Source organism: Ambystoma mexicanum, chromosome 7p (assembly GCF_040938575.1).
Source record: "Ambystoma mexicanum isolate Mex_15411 chromosome 7p, UKY_AmexF1_1, whole genome shotgun sequence".
Classification (NCBI taxonomy): Eukaryota; Metazoa; Chordata; class Amphibia; order Caudata; family Ambystomatidae; genus Ambystoma; species Ambystoma mexicanum.
Window position 1 is genome coordinate 729,298,720 of NC_090939.1, and position 22,789 is coordinate 729,321,508.

The following is a 22,789-nucleotide window of genomic DNA, read 5'->3' on the forward strand; positions in this document are numbered from 1 at the left end:
GGCATCCTAGACCCCCTAAAGTCCAGAAAATGTTGGTGGGCCAAAATCTGTGTCAGAGAGCTCTGAATGTCCCAAAAACATTGTCAGCCTGAAAGGGGCATTAACTCGCATCCTAGACCACTGAAATTCCCAAAAATATTTTTGCCACGAAAAATGCATCCTACACCCCTGAAAGCTCAGAATATGTTAGCAGCCCAAAAAAGGCCTTAAAATGCATTTTAGGCCTGCAAAAATGTTGAAAACTTTGAAGGACCAAAAAAGAGGTTTACAGGCATCCTAGACCCCCTAAAGTCCAGAAAATGTTGGTGGCCCAAAAATGGTGTCAGAGAGCCCTGAATGTCCCAAAAACATTTGCAGAGTGAAACGGGCATTAACCCGCATCCTAGACCTCTGACATTCCCAAAAATATTTTTGGCACAAAAAATGAATACTACACCCATGAAGCTCAGAATATGTTAGCAGCCCAAAAAAGGCCTTAAAGTGCATCTTAGGCCTGCAAAAATGTAGAAAACTTTGGAGGTGGAAAAAGGGGCTTAGAGGCATCCTAGATGCCCTAAAGTCCAGAAAATGGTTGTGGCCCAAAAATGGTGTCAGAGAGCCCTGAATGCTCCAAAAACATTTGCAGCTTCAAAGGGGCATTAACCCGCATCCTAGACCACTGAAATTCCCAAAAATATTTTTGGCACAAAAAATGCATACTACACCCCTGAAAGTTCTGAAAATGTTAGCAGCCCAAAAATGCCTTAAAATGCATTTTAGGCCTGCAAAAATGTTGAAAACTTTGAAGGACCAAAAAAGGGGTTTACAGGCATCCTAGACCCCCTAAAGTCCAGAAAATGTTGGTGGGCCAAAATCTGTGTCAGAGAGCTCTGAATGTCCCAAAAACATTTGCAGCCTCAAAGGGGCATTAACCCGCATCCTAGACCACTGAAATTCCCAAAAATATTTTTGGCACGAAAAATGCATCCTACACCCATGAAGCTCAGAATATGTTAGCAGCCCAAAAAAGGCCTTAAAATGCATTTTAGGCCTGCAAAAATGTTGAAAACTTTGAAGAACCAAAAAAGGGGTTTACAGGCATCCTAGACCCCCTAAAGTCCAGAAAATGTTGGTGGCCCAAAAATGGTGTCAGAGAGCCCTGAATGTCCCAATAACATTTGCAGAGTGAAACGGGCATTAACCCGCATCCTAAACCTCTGACATTCCCAAAAATATTTTTGGCACAAAAAATGCATACTACACCCCTGAAAGTTCTGAAAATGTTAGCAGCCCAAAAATGCCTTAAAATGCATTTTGGGCCTGCAAACATGTTGAAAACTTTGAAGGACCAAAAAAGGGGTTTACAGGCATCCTAGACCCCTAAAGTCCAGAAAATGTTGGTGGGCCAAATCTGTGTCAGAGAGCTCTGAATGTCCCAAAACATTTGCAGCCTGAAAGGGGCATTAACCCGCACCCTAGACCACTCAAACTCCAAAAAATATTTTTGGCACGAAAAATGCAACCTATACCCCTGAAGCTCAGAATATGTTAGCAGCCCAAAAAAGACCTTAAAATGCATTTTATGCCTGCAAAAATGTTGAAAACTTTGGAGGCCCAAAAAAGGGGTTTACAGGCATCCTAGACCCCCTAAAGTCCAGAAAATGTTGGTGGCCCGAAAATGGTGTCAGAGAGTCCTGAATGTCCCAAAAACATTTGCAGCCTGAAAGGGGCATTAACCCGCATCCTAGACCACTGAAATTCCCCAAAATATTTTTGGCATGAAAAATGCAACCTATACCCCTGAAGCTCAGAATATGTTAGCAGCCCAATTAAGGCCTTAAAATGCATTTTAGGCCTGCAAAAATGTTGAAAACTTTGAAGGACCAAAAAAGGGGTTTACAGGCATCCTAGACCCCCTAAAGTCCAGAAAATGTTGGTGGCCCAAAAATGGTGAAAGAGAGCCCTGAATGTCCCAAAAACATTTGCAGCCTCAAAGGGGCATTAACCCGCATCCTAGACCACTGAAATTCACAAAAATATTTTTGGCACAAAAAATGCATACTACACCCCTGAAAGTTCTGAAAATGTTAGCAGCCCAAAAATGCCTTAAAATGCATTTTAGGCCTGCAAAAATGTTGAAAACTTTGAAGGACCAAAAAAGGGGTTTACAGGCATCCTAGACCCCCTAAAGTCCAGAAAATGTTGGTGGGCCAAAATCTGTGTCAGAGAGCTCTGAATGTCCCAAAAACATTTGCAGCCTCAAAGGGGCATTAACCCGCATCCTAGACCACTGCAATTCCCAAAAATATTTTTGGCACGAAAAATACATCCTACACCCATGAAGCTCAGAATATGTTAGCAGCCCAAAAAAGGCCTTAAAATGCATTTTAGGCCTGCAAAAATGTTGAAAACTTTGAAGAACCAAAAAAGGGGTTTACAGGCATCCTAGACCCCCTAAAGTCCAGAAAATGTTGGTGGCCCAAAAATGGTGTCAGAGAGCCTTGAATGTCCCAAAAACATTTGCAGCCTGAAAGGGGCAAACCCGCATCCTAGACCACTGAAATGCCCAAAAATATTTTTGCCACAAAAAATGCATACTACACCCCTGAATGTTCTGAAAATGTTAGCAGCCCAAAAATGCCTTAAAATGCATTTTAGGCCTGCAAAAATGTTGAAAACTTTGAAGGACCAAAAAAGGGGTTTACAGGCATCCTAGACCCCCTAAAGTCCAGAAAATGTTGGTGGGCCAAAATCTGTGTCAGAGAGCTCTGAATGTCCCAAAAACATTGTCAGCCTGAAAGGGGCATTAACTCGCATCCTAGACCACTGAAATTCCCAAAAATATTTTTGCCACGAAAAATGCATCCTACACCCCTGAAAGCTCAGAATATGTTAGCAGCCCAAAAAAGGCCTTAAAATGCATTTTAGGCCTGCAAAAATGTTGAAAACGTTGAAGGACCAAAAAAGAGGTTTACAGGCATCCTAGACCCCCTAAAGTCCAGAAAATGTTGGTGGCCCAAAAATGGTGTCAGAGAGCCCTGAATGTCCCAATAACATTTGCAGAGTGAAACGGGCATTAACCCGCATCCTAAGCCTCTGACATTCCCAAAAATATTTTTGGCACAAAAAATGCATACTACACCCCTGAAAGTTCTGAAAATGTTAGCAGCCCAAAAATGCCTTAAAATGCATTGTAGGCCTGCAAACATGTTGAAAACTTTGAAGGACCAAAAAAGGGGTTTACAGGCATCCTAGACCCCTAAAGTCCAGAAAATGTTGGTGGGCCAAAATCTGTGTCAGAGAGCTCTGAATGTCCCAAAACATTTGCAGCCTGAAGGGGGCATTAACCCGCATCCTAGACCACTGAAACTCCAAAAAATATTTTTGGCACGAAAAATGCAACCTATACCCCTGAAGCTCAGAATATGTTAGCAGCCCAAAAAAGACCTTAAAATGCATTTTATGCCTGCAAAAATGTTGAAAACTTTGGAGGCCCAAAGAAGGGGTTTACAGGCATCCTAGACCCCCTAAAGTCCAGAAAATGTTGGTGGGCCAAAATCTGTGTCAGAGAGCTCTGAATGCCCCAAAAACATTTGCAGAGTGAAACGGGCATTAACCCACATCCTAGACCACTGAAATTCCCAAAAATATTTTTGGCACAAAAAATGCATACTACACCCCTGAAAGTTCTGAAAATGTTAGCAGCCCAAAAATGCCTTAAAGTGCATCTTAGGCCTGCAAAAATATAGAAAACTTTGGAGGTGGAAAAAAGGGGTTTACAGGCATCCTAGACCCCCTAAAGTCCAGAAAATGTTGGTGGCCCAAAAACAGTGTCAGAGAGCTCTGAATGTCCCAAACAGATTTGCAGCCTGAAAGGGGCATTAAGTCGCATCCTAGACCACTGAAATTCCCCAAAATATTTTTGGCACAAAAAATTCATCCTACAACCCTGAAAGATCAGAAAATGTTGGCAGCTCAAAAAAAGGACTTAAAATGCTTCTTAGGCCTGCACAAATGTTGAAAACTTTGGAGGTCGAAAAAAGGGGTTTACAGGCATCCTAGACCCCCTAAAGTCCAGAAAATGTTGGTGGGCCAAAATCTGTGTCAGAGAGCTCTGAATGTCCCAAAAACATTGTCAGCCTGAAAGGCCCATTAACTCGCATCCTAGACCACTGAAATTCCCAAAAATATTTTGGCACGAAAAATGCATCCTACACCCCTAAGGCTCAGAATATGTTAGCAGCCCAAAAAAGGCTTTAAAATGCATTTTAAGCCTGCAAAAATGTTGAAAACTTTGGAGGCCCAAAAAAGGGGTTTACAGGCATCCTAGACCCCCTAAAGTCCAGAAAATGTTGGTGGCCCAAAAATGGTGTCAGAGAGCCCTGAATGTCCCAAAAACATTTGCAGAGTGAAACGGGCATTAACCCGCATCCTAGACCTCTGACATTCCCAAAAATATTTTTGGCACAAAAAATGAATACTACACCCATGAAGCTCAGAATATGTTAGCAGCCCAAAAAAGGCCTTAAAGTGCATCTTAGGCCTGCAGAAATGTAGAAAACTTTGGAGGTGGAAAAAAGGGGTTTAGAGGCATCCTAGACCCCCTAAAGTCCAGAAAATGGTTGTGGCCCAGAAATGGTGTCAGAGAGCCCTGAATGTCCCAAAAACATTTGCAGAGTGAAACGGGCATTAACACGCATCCTAGACCACTGAAATTCCCAAAAATATTTTTGGCACAAAAAATGCATACTACACCCCTGAAAGTTCTGAAAATGTTAGCAGCCCAAAAATGCCTTAAAATGCATTTTAGGCCTGCAAAAATGTTTAAAACTTTGAAGGACCAAAAAAGGGGTTTACAGGCATCCTAGACCCCCTAAAGTCCAGAAAATGTTGGTGGGCCAAAATCTGTGTCAGAGAGCTCTGAATGTCCCAAAAACATTGTCAGCCTGAAAGGGGCATTAACTCGCATCCTAGACCACTGAAATTCCCAAAAATATTTTTGCCACGAAAAATGCATCCTACACCCCTGAAAGCTCAGAATATGTTAGCAGCCCAAAAAAGGCCTTAAAATGCATTTTAGGCCTGCAAAAATGTTGAAAACTTTGAAGGACCAAAAAAGAGGTTTACAGGCACCCTAGACCCCCTAAAGTCCAGAAAATGTTGGTGGCCCAAAAATGGTGTCAGAGAGCCCTGAATGTCCCAAAAACATTTGCAGCATCAAAGGGGCATTAACCCGCATCCTAGACCACTGAAATTCCCAAAAATATTTTTGGCACGAAAAATAAATCCTACACCCATGAAGCTCAGAATATGTTAGCAGCCCAAAAAAGGCCTTAAAATGCATTTTAGGCCTGCAAAAATGTTGAAAACTTTGAAGGGCCAAAAAGGGGTTTACAGGCATCCTAGACCCCCTAAAGTCCAGAAAATGTTGGTGGCCCAAAAATGGTGGCAGAGAGCCCTGAATGTCCCAAAAACATTTTCAGAGTGAAACGGGCATTAACACGCATCCGAGACCACTGAAATTCCCAAAAATATTTTTGGCACAAAAAATGCATACCACACCCCTGAAAGTTCTGAAAATGTTAGCAGCCCAAAAATGCCTTAAAATGCATTTTAGGCCTGCAAAAATGTTGAAAGCTTTGAAGGACCAAAAAAGGGGTTTACAGGCATCCTAGACCCCCTAAAGTCCAGAAAATGTTGGTGGGCCAAAATCTGTGTCAGAGAGCTCTGAATGTCCCAAAAACATTGTCAGCCTGAAAGGGGCATTAACTCGCATCCTAGACCACTGAAATTCCCAAAAATATTTTTGGCACAAAAAATGCATACTACACCCCTGAAAGTTCTGAAAATGTTAGCAGCCCAAAAATGCCTTAAAGTGCATTTTAGGCCTGAAAAAATGTAGAAAACTTTGGAGGTGGAAAAAAAGGGTTTAGGGGCATCCTAGACCCCCTAAACTCCAGAAAATGTTGGTGGGCCAAAATCAGTGTCAGAGAGCTCTGAATGTCCCAAAAACATTTGCAGCCTGAAAGGGGCATTAAGCCGCATCCTAGACCACTGAAATTTCCGAAAATATTTTTGGCATGAAAAATGCAACCTATACCCCTGAAGCTCAGAATATGTTAGCAGCCCAAAAAAGGCCTTAAAATGCATTTTAGGCCTGCAAAAATGTTGAAAACTTTGAAGGACCAAAAAAGAGGTTTACAGGCATCCTAGACCCCCTAAAGTCCAGAAAATGTTGGTGGCCCAAAAATGGTGTCAGAGAGCCCTGAATGTCCCAAAAACATTTGCAGCCTCAAAGGGGCATTAACCCGCATCCTAGACCACTGAAATTCCCAAAAATATTTTTGGCACAAAAAATGCATACTACACCCCTGAAAGTTCTGAAAATGTTAGCAGCCCAAAAATGCCTTAAAATGCATTTTAGGCCTGCAAAAATGTTGAAAACTTTGAAGGACCAAAAAAGGGGTTTACAGGCATCCTAGACCCCCTAAAGTCCAGAAAATGTTGGTGGCCCAAAAATGGTGTCAGGGAGCCCTGAATGTCCCAAAAACATTTGCAGAGTGAAACGGGCATTAACCTGCATCCTAGACCTTTGACATTCCCAAAAATATTTTTGGCACAAAAAATGAATACTACACCCATGAAGCTCAGAATATGTTAGCAGCCCAAAAAAGGCCTTAAAGTGCATCTTAGGTCTGCAAAAATGTAGAAAACCTTGGAGGTGGAAAAAGGGGCTTAGAGGCATCCTAGACCCCCTAAAGTCCAGAAAATGGTTGTGGCCCAAAAATGGTGTCAGAGAGCCCTGAATGCTCCAAAAACATTTGCAGCCTCAAAGGGGCATTAACCCGCATCCTAGACCACTGAAATTCCCAAAAATATTTTTGGCACGAAAAATGCATCCTACACCCATGAAGCTCAGAATATGTTAGCAGCCCAAAAAAGACCTTAAAATGCATTTTATGCCTGCAAAAATGTTGAAAACTTTGGAGGCCCAAAGAAGGGGTTTACAGGCATCCTAGACCCCCTAAAGTCCAGAAAATGTTGGTGGGCCAAAATCTGTGTCAGAGAGCTCTGAATGCCCCAAAAACATTTGCAGAGTGAAACGGGCATTAACCCACATCCTAGACCACTGAAATTCCCAAAAATATTTTTGCCACGAAAAATGCATCCTACACCCCTGAAAGCTCAGAATATGTTAGCAGCCCAAAAAAGGCCTTAAAATGCATTTTAGGCCTGCAAAAATGTTGAAAACGTTGAAGGACCAAAAAAGAGGTTTACAGGCATCCTAGACCCCCTAAAGTCCAGAAAATGTTGGTGGCCCAAAAATGGTGTCAGAGAGCCCTGAATGTCCCAATAACATTTGCAGAGTGAAACGGGCATTAACCCGCATCCTAAACCTCTGACATTCCCAAAAATATTTTTGGCACAAAAAATGCATACTACACCCCTGAAAGTTCTGAAAATGTTAGCAGCCCAAAAATGCCTTAAAATGCATTTTAGGCCTGCAAAAATGTTGAAAACTTTGAAGGACCAAAAAAGGGGTTTACAGGCATCCTAGACCCCCTAAAGTCCAGAAAATGTTGGTGGCCCAAAAATGGTGTCAGAGAGCCCTGAATGTCCCAAAAACATTTGCAGAGTGAAACGGACATTAACCTGCATCCTAGACCTTTGACATTCCCAAAAATATTTTTGGCACAAAAAATGAATACTACACCCATGAAGCTCAGAATATGTTAGCAGCCCAAAAAAGGCCTTAAAGTGCATCTTAGGCCTGCAAAAATGTAGAAAACTTTGGAGGTGGAAAAAGGGGCTTAGAGGCATCCTAGACCCCCTAAAGTCCAGAAAATGGTTGTGGCCCAAAAATGGTGTCAGAGAGCCCTGAATGCTCCAAAAACATTTGCAGCCTCAAAGGGGCATTAACCCGCATCCTAGACCACTGAAATTCCCAAAAATATTTTTGGCACAAAAAATGCATACTACACCCCTGAAAGTTCTGAAAATGTTAGCAGCCCAAAAATGCCTTAAAATGCATTTTAGGCCTGCAAAAATGTTGAAAACTTTGAAGGACCAAAAAAGGGGTTTACAGGCATCCTAGACCCCCTAAAGTCCAGAAAATGTTGGTGGGCCAAAATCTGTGTCAGAGAGCTCTGAATGTCCCAAAAACATTTGCAGCCTCAAAGGGGCATTAACCCGCATCCTAGACCACTGAAATTCCCAAAAATATTTTTGGCACGAAAAATGCATCCTACACCCATGAAGCTCAGAATATGTTAGCAGCCCAAAAAAGACCTTAAAATGCATTTTATGCCTGCAAAAATGTTGAAAACTTTGGAGGCCCAAAGAAGGGGTTTACAGGCATCCTAGACCCCCTAAAGTCCAGAAAATGTTGGTGGGCCAAAATCTGTGTCAGAGAGCTCTGAATGCCCCAAAAACATTTGCAGAGTGAAACGGGCATTAACCCACATCCTAGACCACTGAAATTCCCAAAAATATTTTTGCCACGAAAAATGCATCCTACACCCCTGAAAGCTCAGAATATGTTAGCAGCCCAAAAAAGGCCTTAAAATGCATTTTAGTCCTGCAAAAATGTTGAAAACGTTGAAGGACCAAAAAAGAGGTTTACAGGCATCCTAGACCCCCTAAAGTCCAGAAAATGTTGGTGGCCCAAAAATGGTGTCAGAGAGCCCTGAATGTCCCAATAACATTTGCAGAGTGAAACGGGCATTAACCCGCATCCTAAACCTCTGACATTCCCAAAAATATTTTTAGCACAAAAAATGCATACTACACCCCTGAAAGTTCTGAAAATGTTAGCAGCCCAAAAATGCCTTAAAATGCATTGTAGGCCTGCAAACATGTTGAAAACTTTGAAGGACCAAAAAAGGGGTTTACAGGCATCCTAGACCCCTAAAGTCCAGAAAATGTTGGTGGGCCAAAATCTGTGTCAGAGAGCTCTGAATGTCCCAAAACATTTGCAGCCTGAAGGGGGCATTAACCCGCATCCTAGACCACTGAAACTCCAAAAAATATTTTTGGCACGAAAAATGCAACCTATACCCCTGAAGCTCAGAATATGTTAGCAGCCCAAAAAAGGCCTTAAAATGCATTTTAGGCCTGCAAAAATGTTGAAAACTTTAAAGGACCAAAAAAGAGGTTTACAGGCATCCTAGACCCCCTAAAGTCCAGAAAATGTTGGTGGCCCAAAAATGGTGTCAGAGAGCCCTGAATGTCCCAAAAACATTTGCAGCCTCAAAGGGGCATTAACCCGCATCCTAGACCACTGAAATTCCCAAAAATATTTTTGGCACAAAAAATGCATAATACACCCCTGAAAGTTCTGAAAATGTTAGCAGCCCAAAAATGCCTTAAAATGCATTTTAGGCCTGCAAAAATGTTGAAAACTTTGAAGGACCAAAAAAGGGGTTTACAGGCATCCTAGACCCCCTAAAGTCCAGAAAATGTTGGTGGCCCAAAAATGGTGTCAGAGAGCCCTGAATGTCCCAAAAACATTTGCAGAGTGAAACGGGCATTAACCTGCATCCTAGACCTCTGACATTCCCAAAAATATTTTTGGCACAAAAAATGAATACTACACCCATGAAGCTCAGAATATGTTAGCAGCCCAAAAAAGGCCTTAAAGTGCATCTTAGGCCTGCAAAAATGTAGAAAACTTTGGAGGTGGAAAAAAGGGGCTTAGAGGCATCCTAGACCCCCTAAAGTCCAGAAGATGGTTGTGGCCCAAAAATGGTGTCAGAGAGCCCTGAATGCTCCAAAAACATTTGCAGCCTCAAAGGGGCATTAACCCGCATCCTAGACCACTGAAATTCACAAAAATATTTTTGGCACAAAAAATGCATACTACACCCCTGAAAGTTCTGAAAATGTTAGCAGCCCAAAAATGCCTTAAAATGCATTTTAAGCCTGCAAAAATGTTGAAAACTTTGAAGGACCAAAAAAGGGGTTTACAGGCATCCTAGACCCCCTAAAGTCCAGAAAATGTTGGTGGGCCAAAATCTGTGTCAGAGAGCTCTGAATGTCCCAAAAACATTTGCAGCCTCAAAGGGGCATTAACCCGCATCCTAGACCACTGAAATTCCCAAAAATATTTTTGGCACGAAAAATGCATCCTACACCCATGAAGCTCAGAATATGTTAGCAGCCCAAAAAAGGCCTTAAAATGCATTTTAGGCCTGCAAAAATGTTGAAAACTTTGAAGAACCAAAAAAGGGGTTTACAGGCATCCTAGACCCCCTAAAGTCCAGAAAATGTTGGTGGCCCAAAAATGGTGTCAGAGAGCCCTGAATGCTCCAAAAACATTTGCAGAGTGAAACGGGCATTAACCCGCATCCTAGACCACTGAAATTCCCAAAAATATTTTTGGCACAAAAAATGCATACTACACCCCTGAAAGTTCTGAAAATGTTAGCAGCCCAAAAATGCCTTAAAATGCATTTTAGGCCTGCAAACATGTTTGAAAACTTTGAAGGACCAAAAAAGGGGTTTACAGGCATCCTAGACCCCTAAAGTCCAGAAAATGTTGGTGGGGCAAAATCTGTGTCAGAGAGCTCTGAATGTCCCAAACATTTGCAGCCTGAAAGGGGCATTAACCCGCACCCTAGAGCACTCAAACTCCAAAAAATATTTTTGGCACGAAAAATGCAACCTATACCCCTGAAGCTCAGAATATGTTAGCAGCCCAAAAAAGACCTTAAAATGCATTTTATGCCTGCAAAAATGATGAAAACTTTGGAGGCCCAAAAAAGGGGTTTACAGGCATCCTAGACCCCCTAAAGTCCAGAAAATGTTGGTGGCCCGAAAATGGTGTCAGAGAGTCCTGAATGTCCCAAAAACATTTGCAGCCTGAAAGGGGCATTAACCCGCATCCTAGACCACTGAAATTCCCCAAAATATTTTTGGCATGAAAAATGCAACCTATACCCCTGAAGCTCAGAATATGTTAGCAGCCCAATTAAGGCCTTTAAATGCATTTTAGGCCTGCAAAAATGTTGAAAACTTTGAAGGACCAAAAAAGGGGTTTACAGGCATCCTAGACCCCCTAAAGTCCAGAAAATGTTGGTGGCCCAAAAATGGTGAAAGAGAGCCCTGAATGTCCCAAAAACATTTGCAGCCTCAAAGGGGCATTAACCCGCATCCTAGACCACTGAAATTCACAAAAATATTTTTGGCACAAAAAATGCATACTACACCCCTGAAAGTTCTGAAAATGTTAGCAGCCCAAAAATGCCTTAAAATGCATTTTAGGCCTGCAAACATGTTTGAAAACTTTGAAGGACCAAAAAAGGGGTTTACAGGCATCCTAGACCCCTAAAGTCCAGAAAATGTTGGTGGGCCAAAATCTGTGTCAGAGAGCTCTGAATGTCCCAAAACATTTGCAGCCTGAAAGGGGCATTAACCCGCACCCTAGACCACTCAAACTCCCAAAAATATTTTTGGCACGAAAAATGCAACCTATACCCCTGAAGCTCAGAATATGTTAGCAGCCCAAAAAAGACCTTAAAATGCATTTTATGCCTGCAAAAATGATGAAAACTTTGGAGGCCCAAAAAAGGGGTTTACAGGCATCCTAGACCCCCTAAAGTCCAGAAAATGTTGGTGGCCCGAAAATGGTGTCAGAGAGTCCTGAATGTCCCAAAAACATTTGCAGCCTGAAAGGGGCATTAACCCGCATCCTAGACCACTGAAATTCCCCAAAATATTTTTGGCATGAAAAATGCAACCTATACCCCTGAAGCTCAGAATATGTTAGCAGCCGAATTAAGGCCTTAAAATGCATTTTAGGCCTGCAAAAATGTTGAAAACTTTGAAGGACCAAAAAAGGGGTTTACAGGCATCCTAGACCCCCTAAAGTCCAGAAAATGTTGGTGGCCCAAAAATGGTGAAAGAGAGCCCTGAATGTCCCAAAAACATTTGCAGCCTCAAAGGGGCATTAACCCGCATCCTAGACCACTGAAATTCACAAAAATATTTTTGGCACAAAAAATGCATACTACACCCCTGAAAGTTCTGAAAATGTTAGCAGCCCAAAAATGCCTTAAAATGCATTTTAGGCCTGCAAAAATGTTGAAAACTTTGAAGGACCAAAAAAGGGGTTTACAGGCATCCTAGACCCCCTAAAGTCCAGAAAATGTTGGTGGGCCAAAATCTGTGTCAGAGAGCTCTGAATGTCCCAAAAACATTTGCAGCCTCAAAGGGGCATTAACCCGCATCCTAGACCACTGCAATTCCCAAAAATATTTTTGGCACGAAAAATACATCCTACACCCATGAAGCTCAGAATATGTTAGCAGCCCAAAAAAGGCCTTAAAATGCATTTTAGGCCTGCAAAAATGTTGAAAACTTTGAAGAACCAAAAAAGGGGTTTACAGGCATCCTAGACCCCCTAAAGTCCAGAAAATGTTGGTGGCCCAAAAATGGTGTCAGAGAGCCTTGAATGTCCCAAAAACATTTGCAGCCTGAAAGGGGCAAACCCGCATCCTAGACCACTGAAATGCCCAAAAATATTTTTGCCACAAAAAATGCATACTACACCCCTGAATGTTCTGAAAATGTTAGCAGCCCAAAAATGCCTTAAAATGCATTTTAGGCCTGCAAAAATGTTGAAAACTTTGAAGGACCAAAAAAGGGGTTTACAGGCATCCTAGACCCCCTAAAGTCCAGAAAATGTTGGTGGGCCAAAATCTGTGTCAGAGAGCTCTGAATGTCCCAAAAACATTGTCAGCCTGAAAGGGGCATTAACTCGCATCCTAGACCACTGAAATTCCCAAAAATATTTTTGCCACGAAAAATGCATCCTACACCCCTGAAAGCTCAGAATATGTTAGCAGCCCAAAAAAGGCCTTAAAATGCATTTTAGGCCTGCAAAAATGTTGAAAACGTTGAAGGACCAAAAAAGAGGTTTACAGGCATCCTAGACCCCCTAAAGTCCAGAAAATGTTGGTGGCCCAAAAATGGTGTCAGAGAGCCCTGAATGTCCCAATAACATTTGCAGAGTGAAACGGGCATTAACCCGCATCCTAAACCTCGGACATTCCCAAAAATATTTTTGGCACAAAAAATGCATACTACACCCCTGAAAGTTCTGAAAATGTTAGCAGCCCAAAAATGCCTTAAAATGCATTGTAGGCCTGCAAACATGTTGAAAACTTTGAAGGACCAAAAAAGGGGTTTACAGGCATCCTAGACCCCTAAAGTCCAGAAAATGTTGGTGGGCCAAAATCTGTGTCAGAGAGCTCTGAATGTCCCAAAACATTTGCAGCCTGAAGGGGGCATTAACCCGCATCCTAGACCACTGAAACTCCAAAAAATATTTTTGGCACGAAAAATGCAACCTATACCCCTGAAGCTCAGAATATGTTAGCAGCCCAAAAAAGACCTTAAAATGCATTTTATGCCTGCAAAAATGTTGAAAACTTTGGAGGCCCAAAGAAGGGGTTTACAGACATCCTAGACCCCCTAAAGTCCAGAAAATGTTGGTGGGCCAAAATCTGTGTCAGAGAGCTCTGAATGCCTCAAAAACATTTGCAGAGTGAAACGGGCATTAACCCACATCCTAGACCACTGAAATTCCCAAAAATATTTTTGGCACAAAAAATGCATACTACACCCCTGAAAGTTCTGAAAATGTTAGCAGCCCAAAAATGCCTTAAAGTGCATCTTAGGCCTGCAAAAATATAGAAAACTTTGGAGGTGGAAAAAAGGGGTTTACAGGCATCCTAGACCCCCTAAAGTCCAGAAAATGTTGGTGGCCCAAAAACAGTGTCAGAGAGCTCTGAATGTCCCAAACAGATTTGCAGCCTGAAAGGGGCATTAAGTCGCATCCTAGACCACTGAAATTCCCCAAAATATTTTTGGCACAAAAAATTCATCCTACAACCCTGAAAGATCAGAAAATGTTGGCAGCTCAAAAAAAGGACTTAAAATGCTTCTTAGGCCTGCACAAATGTTGAAAACTTTGGAGGTCGAAAAAAGGGGTTTACAGGCATCCTAGACCCCCTAAAGTCCAGAAAATGTTGGTGGGCCAAAATCTGTGTCAGAGAGCTCTGAATGTCCCAAAAACATTGTCAGCCTGAAAGGGGCATTAACTCGCATCCTAGACCACTGAAATTCCCAAAAATATTTTGGCACGAAAAATGCATCCTACACCCCTAAGGCTCAGAATATGTTAGCAGCCCAAAAAAGGCTTTAAAATGCATTTTAAGCCTGCAAAAATGTTGAAAACTTTGGAGGCCCAAAAAAGGGGTTTACAGGCATCCTAGACCCCCTAAAGTCCAGAAAATGTTGGTGGCCCAAAAATGGTGTCAGAGAGTCCTGAATGTCCCAAAAACATTTGCAGAGTGAAACGGGCATTAACCCGCATCCTAGACCTCTGACATTCCCAAAAATATTTTTGGCACAAAAAATGAATACTACACCCATGAAGCTCAGAATATGTTAGCAGCCCAAAAAAGGCCTTAAAGTGCATCTTAGGCCTGCAAAAATGTAGAAAACTTTGGAGGTGGAAAAAAGGGGTTTAGAGGCATCCTAGACCCCCTAAAGTCCAGAAAATGGTTGTGGCCCAGAAATGGTGTCAGAGAGCCCTGAATGTCCCAAAAACATTTGCAGAGTGAAACGGGCATTAACACGCATCCTAGACCACTGAAATTCCCAAAAATATTTTTGGCACAAAAAATGCATACTACACCCCTGAAAGTTCTGAAAATGTTAGCAGCCCAAAAATGCCTTAAAATGCATTTTAGGCCTGCAAAAATGTTTAAAACTTTGAAGGACCAAAAAAGGGGTTTACAGGCATCCTAGACCCCCTAAAGTCCAGAAAATGTTGGTGGGCCAAAATCTGTGTCAGAGAGCTCTGAATGTCCCAAAAACATTGTCAGCCTGAAAGGGGCATTAACTCGCATCCTAGACCACTGAAATTCCCAAAAATATTTTTGCCACGAAAAATGCATCCTACACCCCTGAAAGCTCAGAATATGTTAGCAGCCCAAAAAAGGCCTTAAAATGCATTTTAGGCCTGCAAAAATGTTGAAAACTTTGAAGGACCAAAAAAGAGGTTTACAGGCACCCTAGACCCCCTAAAGTCCAGAAAATGTTGGTGGCCCAAAAATGGTGTCAGAGAGCCCTGAATGTCCCAAAAACATTTGCAGCCTCAAAGGGGCATTAACCCGCATCCTAGACCACTGAAATTCCCAAAAATATTTTTGGCACGAAAAATGCATCCTACACCCATGAAGCTCAGAATATGTTAGCAGCCCAAAAAAGGCCTTAAAATGCATTTTAGGCCTGCAAAAATGTTGAAAACTTTGAAGGGCCAAAAAGGGGTTTACAGGCATCCTAGACCCCCTAAAGTCCAGAAAATGTTGGTGGCCCAAAAATGGTGTCAGAGAGCCCTGAATGTCCCAAAAACATTTTCAGAGTGAAACGGGCATTAACACGCATCCGAGACCACTGAAATTCCCAAAAATATTTTTGGCACAAAAAATGCATACCACACCCCTGAAAGTTCTGAAAATGTTAGCAGCCCAAAAATGCCTTAAAATGCATTTTAGGCCTGCAAAAATGTTGAAAACTTTGAAGGACCAAAAAAGGGGTTTACAGGCATCCTAGACCCCCTAAAGTCCAGAAAATGTTGGTGGGCCAAAATCTGTGTCAGAGAGCTCTGAATGTCCCAAAAACATTTGCAGCCTCAAAGGGGCATTAACCCGCATCCTAGACCACTGAAATTCCCAAAAATATTTTTGGCACAAAAAATGCATACTACACCCCTGAAAGTTCTGAAAATGTTAGCAGCCCAAAAATGCCTTAAAGTGCATCTTAGGCCTGCAAAAATATAGAAAACTTTGGAGGTGGAAAAAAGGGGTTTACAGGCATCCTAGACCCCCTAAAGTCCAGAAAATGTTGGTGGCCCAAAAACAGTGTCAGAGAGCTCTGAATGTCCCAAACAGATTTGCAGCCTGAAAGGGGCATTAAGTCGCATCCTAGACCACTGAAATTCCCCAAAATATTTTTGGCACAAAAAATTCATCCTACAACCCTGAAAGATCAGAAAATGTTGGCAGCTCAAAAAAAGGACTTAAAATGCTTCTTAGGCCTGCACAAATGTTGAAAACTTTGGAGGTCGAAAAAAGGGGTTTACAGGCATCCTAGACCCCCTAAAGTCCAGAAAATGTTGGTGGGCCAAAATCTGTGTCAGAGAGCTCTGAATGTCCCAAAAACATTGTCAGCCTGAAAGGGGCATTAACTCGCATCCTAGACCACTGAAATTCCCAAAAATATTTTGGCACGAAAAATGCATCCTACACCCCTAAGGCTCAGAATATGTTAGCAGCCCAAAAAAGGCCTTAAAGTGCATCTTAGGCCTGCAAAAATGTAGAAAACTTTGGAGGTGGAAAAAGGGGCTTAGAGGCATCCTAGACCCCCTAAAGTCCAGAAAATGGTTGTGGCCCAAAAATGGTGTCAGAGAGCCCTGAATGCTCCAAAAACATTTGCAGCCTCAAAGGGGCATTAACCCGCATCCTAGACCACTGAAATTCCCAAAAATATTTTTGGCACAAAAAATGCATACTACACCCCTGAAAGTTCTGAAAATGTTAGCAGCCCAAAAATGCCTTAAAATGCATTTTAGGCCTGCAAAAATGTTGAAAACTTTGAAGGACCAAAAAAGGGGTTTACAGGCATCCTAGACCCCCTAAAGTCCAGAAAATGTTGGTGGGCCAAAATCTGTGTCAGAGAGCTCTGAATGTCCCAAAAACATTTGCAGCCTCAAAGGGGCATTAACCCGCATCCTAGACCACTGAAATTCCCAAAAATATTTTTGGCACGAAAAATGCATCCTACACCCATGAAGCTCAGAATATGTTAGCAGCCCAAAAAAGCCCTTAAAATGCATTTTAGGCCTGCAAAAATGTTGAAAACTTTGAAGAACCAAAAAAGGGGTTTACAGGCATCCTAGACCCCCTAAAGTCCAGAAAATGTTGGTGGCTCAAAAATGGTGTCAGAGAGCCCTGAATGTCCCAATAACATTTGCAGAGTGAAACGGGCATTAACCCGCATCCTAAACCTCTGACATTCCCAAAAATATTTTTGGCACAAAAAATGCATACTACACCCCTGAAAGTTCTGAAAATGTTAGCAGCCCAAAAATGCCTTAAAATGCATTGTAGGCCTGCAAACATGTTGAAAACTTTGAAGGACCAAAAAAGGGGTTTACAGGCATCCTAGACCCCTAAAGTCCAGAAAATGTTGGTGGGCCAAAATCTGTGTCAGAGAGCTCTGAATGTCCCAAAACATTTGCAACCTGAAGGGGGCATTAACCCGCATCCTAGACCACTGAAACTCCAAAAAATATTTTTGGCACGAAAAATGCAACCTATACCCCTGAAGCTCAGAATATGTTAGCAGCCCAAAAAAGACCTTAAAATGCATTTTATGCCTGCAAAAATGTTGAAAACTTTGGAGGCCCAAAGAAGGGGTTTACAGGCATCCTAGACCCCCTAAAGTCCAGAAAATGTTGGTGGGCCAAAATCTGTGTCAGAGAGCTCTGAATGCCCCAAAAACATTTGCAGAGTGAAACGGGCATTAACCCACATCCTAGACCACTGAAATTCCCAAAAATATTTTTGCCACGAAAAATGCATCCTACACCCCTGAAAGCTCAGAATATGTTAGCAGCCCAAAAAAGGCCTTAAAATGCATTTTAGGCTTGCAAAAATGTTGAAAACTTTGAAGGGCCAAAAAGGGGTTTACAGGCATCCTAGACCCCCTAAAGTCCAGAAAATGTTGGTGGCCCAAAAATGGTGTCAGAGAGCCCTGAATGTCCCAAAAACATTTTCAGAGTGAAACGGGCATTAACACGCATCCGAGACCACTGAAATTCCCAAAAATATTTTTGGCACAAAAATGCATACCACACCCCTGAAAGTTCTGAAAATGTTAGCAGCCCAAAAATGCCTTAAAATGCATTTTAGGCCTGCAAAAATGTTGACAACTTTGAAGGACCAAAAAAGGGGTTTACAGGCATCCTAGACCCCCTAAAGTCCAGAAAATGTTGGTGGGCCAAAATCTGTGTCAGAGAGCTCTGAATGTCCCAAAAACATTGTCAGCCTGAAAGGGGCATTAACTCGCATCCTAGACCACTGAAATTCCCAAAAATATTTTTGCCACGAAAAATGCATCATACACTCCTGAAAGTTCTGAAAATGTTAGCAGCCCAAAAATGCCTTAAAGTGCATCTTAGGCCTGAAAAAATGTAGAAAACTTTGGAGGTGGAAAAAAAGGGTTTAGGGGCATCCTAGACCCCCTAAACTCCAGAAAATGTTGGTGGGCCAAAATCGGTGTCAGAGAGCTCTGAATGTCCCAAAAACATTTGCAGCCTGAAAGGGGCATTAAGCCGCATCCTAGACCACTGAAATTTCCCAAAATAGTTTTGGCATGAAAAATGCAACCTATACCCCTGAAGCTCAGAATATGTTAGCAGCCCAAAAAAGGCCTTAAAATGCATTTTGGGCGTGCAAAAATGTTGAAAACTTTGGAGGCCCAAAAAAGGGGTTACAGGCATCCTAGACCCCCGAAAAGTCCAGAAAATGATTGTCGCTCAAAAATAGTGTCAGAGAGCCCTAAATTCCCAAAAACATTTGCAGCCTGAAAGGGGCATTAACCCGCATCCTAGACCACTGAAATGCCCAAAAATATTTTTGCCACAAAAAATGCATACTACACCCCTGAAAGTTCTGAAAATGTCAGCAGCCCAAAAATGCCTTAATATGCATTTTAGGCCTGCAAAAATGTTGAAAACTTTGAAGGACCAAAAAAGGGGTTTACAGGCATCCTAGACCCCCTAAAGTCCAGAAAATGTTGGTGGGCCAAAATCTGTGTCGGAGAGCTCTGAATGTCCCAAAAACATTGTCAACCTGAAAGGGGCATTAACTCGCATCCTAGACCACTGAAATTCCCAAAAATATTTTTGCCACGAAAAATGCATCCTACACCCCTGAAAGCTCAGAATATGTTAGCAGCCCAAAAAAGGCCTTAAAATGCATTTTAGGCCTGCAAAAATGTTGAAAACTTTGAAGGACCAAAACAGAGGTTTACAGGCATCCTAGACCCCCTAAAGTCCAGAAAATGTTGGTGGCCCAAAAATGGTGTCAGAGAGCCCTGAATGTCCCAAAAACATTGTCAACCTGAAAGGGGCATTAACTCGCATCCTAGACCACTGAAATTCCCAAAAATATTTTTGGCACAAAAAATGCATACTACACCCCTGAAAGTTCTCAAAATGTTAGCAGCCCAAAAATGCCTTAAAATGCATTTTAGGCCTGCAAAAATGTTGAAAACTTTGAAGGACCAAAAAAGGGGTTTACAGGCATCCTAGACCCCCTAAAGTCCAGAAAATGTTGGTGGCCCAAAAATGGTGTCAGAGAGCCCTGAATGTCCCAAAAACATTTGCAGAGTGAAACGGGCATTAACCTGCATCCTAGACCTCTGACATTCCCAAAAATATTTTTGGCACAAAAAATGAATACTACACCCATGAAGCTCAGAATATGTTAGCAGCCCAAAAAAGGCCTTAAAGTGCATCTTAGGCCTGCAAAAATGTAGAAAACTTTGGAGGTGGAAAAAGGGGCTTAGAGGCATCCTAGACCCCCTAAAGTCCAGAAAATGGTTGTGGCCCAAAAATGGTGTCAGAGAGCCCTGAATGCTCCAAAAACATTTGCAGCCTCAAAGGGGCATTAACCCGCATCCTAGACCACTGAAATTCCCAAAAATATTTTTGGCACAAAAAATGCATACTACACCCCTGAAAGTTCTGAAAATGTTAGCAGCCCAAAAATGCCTTAAAATGTATTTTAGGCCTGCAAAAATGTTGAAAACTTTGAAGGACCAAAAAAGGGGTTTACAGGCATCCTAGACCCCCTAAAGTCCAGAAAATGTTGGTGGGCCAAAATCTGTGTCAGAGAGCTCTGAATGTCCCAAAAACATTTGCAGCCTCAAAGGGGCATTAACCCGCATCCTAGACCACTGAAATTCCCAAAAATATTTTTGGCACGAAAAATGCATCCTACACCCATGAAGCTCAGAATATGTTAGCAGCCCAAAAAAGCCATTAAAATGCATTTTAGGCCTGCAAAAATGTTGAAAACTTTGAAGAACCAAAAAAGGGGTTTACAGGCATCCTAGACCCCCTAAAGTCCAGAAAATGTTGGTGGCTCAAAAATGGTGTCAGAGAGCCCTGAATGTCCCAATAACATTTGCAGAGTGAAACGGGCATTAACCCGCATCCTAAACCTCTGACATTCCCAAAAATATTTTTGGCACAAAAAATGCATACTACACCCCTGAAAGTTCTGAAAATGTTAGCAGCCCAAAAATGCCTTAAAATGCATTGTAGGCCTGCAAACATGTTGAAAACTTTGAAGGACCAAAAAAGGGGTTTACAGGCATCCTAGACCCCTAAAGTCCAGAAAATGTTGGTGGGCCAAAATCTGTGTCAGAGAGCTCTGAATGTCCCAAAACATTTGCAGCCTGAAGGGGGCATTAACCCGCATCCTAGACCACTGAAACTCCAAAAAATATTTTTGGCACGAAAAATGCAACCTATACCCCTGAAGCTCAGAATATGTTAGCAGCCCAAAAAAGACCTTAAAATGCATTTTATGCCTGCAAAAATGTTGAAAACTTTGGAGGCCCAAAGAAGGGGTTTACAGGCATCCTAGACCCCCTAAAGTCCAGAAAATGTTGGTGGGCCAAAATCTGTGTCAGAGAGCTCTGAATGCCCCAAAAACATTTGCAGAGTGAAACGGGCATTAACCCACATCCTAGACCACTGAAATTCCCAAAAATATTTTTGCCACGAAAAATGCATCCTACACCCCTGAAAGCTCACAATATGTTAGCAGCCCAAAAAAGGCCTTAAAATGCATTTTAGGCCTGCAAAAATGTTGAAAACGTTGAAGGACCAAAAAAGAGGTTTACAGGCATCCTAGAACCCCTAAAGTCCAGAAAATGTTGGTGGCCCAAAAATGGTGTCAGAGAGCCCTGAATGTCCCAATAACATTTGCAGAGTGAAACGGGCATTAACCCGCATCCTAAACCTCTGACATTCCCAAAAATATTTTTGGCACAAAAAATGCATACTACACCCCTGAAAGTTCTGAAAATGTTAGCAGCCCAAAAATGCCTTAAAATGCATTGTAGGCCTGCAAACATGTTGAAAACTTTGAAGGACCAAAAAAGGGGTTTACAGGCATCCTAGACCCCTAAAGTCCAGAAAATGTTGGTGGGCCAAAATCTGTGTCAGAGAGCTCTGAATGTCCCAAAACATTTGCAGCCTGAAGGGGGCATTAACCCGCATCCTAGACCACTGAAACTCCAAAAAATATTTTTGGCACGAAAAATGCAACCTATACCCCTGAAGCTCAGAATATGTTAGCAGCCCAAAAAAGGCCTTAAAATGCATTTTAGGCCTGCAAAAATGTTGAAAACTTTGAAGAACCAAAAAAGGGGTTTACAGGCATCCTAGACCCCCTAAAGTCCAGAAAATGTTGGTGGCCCAAAAATGGTGTCAGAGAGCCTTGAATGTCCCAAAAACATTTGCAGCCTGAAAGGGGCAAACCCGCATCCTAGACCACTGAAATGCCCAAAAATATTTTTGCCACAAAAAATGCATACTACACCCCTGAATGTTCTGAAAATGTTAGCAGCCCAAAAATGCCTTAAAATGCATTTTAGGCCTGCAAAAATGTTGAAAACTTTGAAGGACCAAAAAAGGGGTTTACAGGCATCCTAGACCCCCTAAAGTCCAGAAAATGTTGGTGGGCCAAAATCTGTGTCAGAGAGCTCTGAATGTCCCAAAAACATTGTCAGCCTGAAAGGGGCATTAACTCGCATCCTAGACCACTGAAATTCCCAAAAATATTTTTGCCACGAAAAATGCATCCTACACCCCTGAAAGCTCAGAATATGTTAGCAGCCCAAAAAAGGCCTTAAAATGCATTTTAGGCCTGCAAAAATGTTGAAAACTTTGAAGGACCAAAAAAGAGGTTTACAGGCATCCTAGACCCCCTAAAGTCCAGAAAATGTTGGTGGCCCAAAAATGGTGTCAGAGAGCCCTGAATGTCCCAATAACATTTGCAGAGTGAAACGGGCATTAACCCGCATCCTAGACCTCTGACATTCCCAAAAATATTTTTGGCACAAAAAATGAATACTACACCCATGAAGCTCAGAATATGTTAGCAGCCCAAAAAAGGCCTTAAAGTGCATCTTAGGCCTGCAAAAATGTAGAAAACTTTGGAGGTGGAAAAAAGGGGTTTAGAGGCATCCTAGACCCCCTAAAGTCCAGAAAATGGTTGTGGCCCAGAAATGGTGTCAGAGAGCCCTGAATGTCCCAAAAACATTTGCAGCCTCAAAGGGGCATTAACCCGCATCCTAGACCACTGAAATTCCCAAAAATATTTTTGGCACGAAAAATGCATCCTACACCCATGAAGCTCAGAATATGTTAGCAGCCCAAAAAAGGCCTTAAAATGCATTTTAGGCCTGCAAAAATGTTGAAAACTTTGAAGGGCCAAAAAGGGGTTTACAGGCATCCTAGACCCCCTAAAGTCCAGAAAATGTTGGTGGCCCAAAAATGGTGTCAGAGAGCCCTGAATGTCCCAAAAACATTTTCAGAGTGAAACGGGCATTAACACGCATCCGAGACCACTGAAATTCCCAAAAATATTTTTGGCACAAAAAATGCATACCACACCCCTGAAAGTTCTGAAAATGTTAGCAGCCCAAAAATGCCTTAAAATGC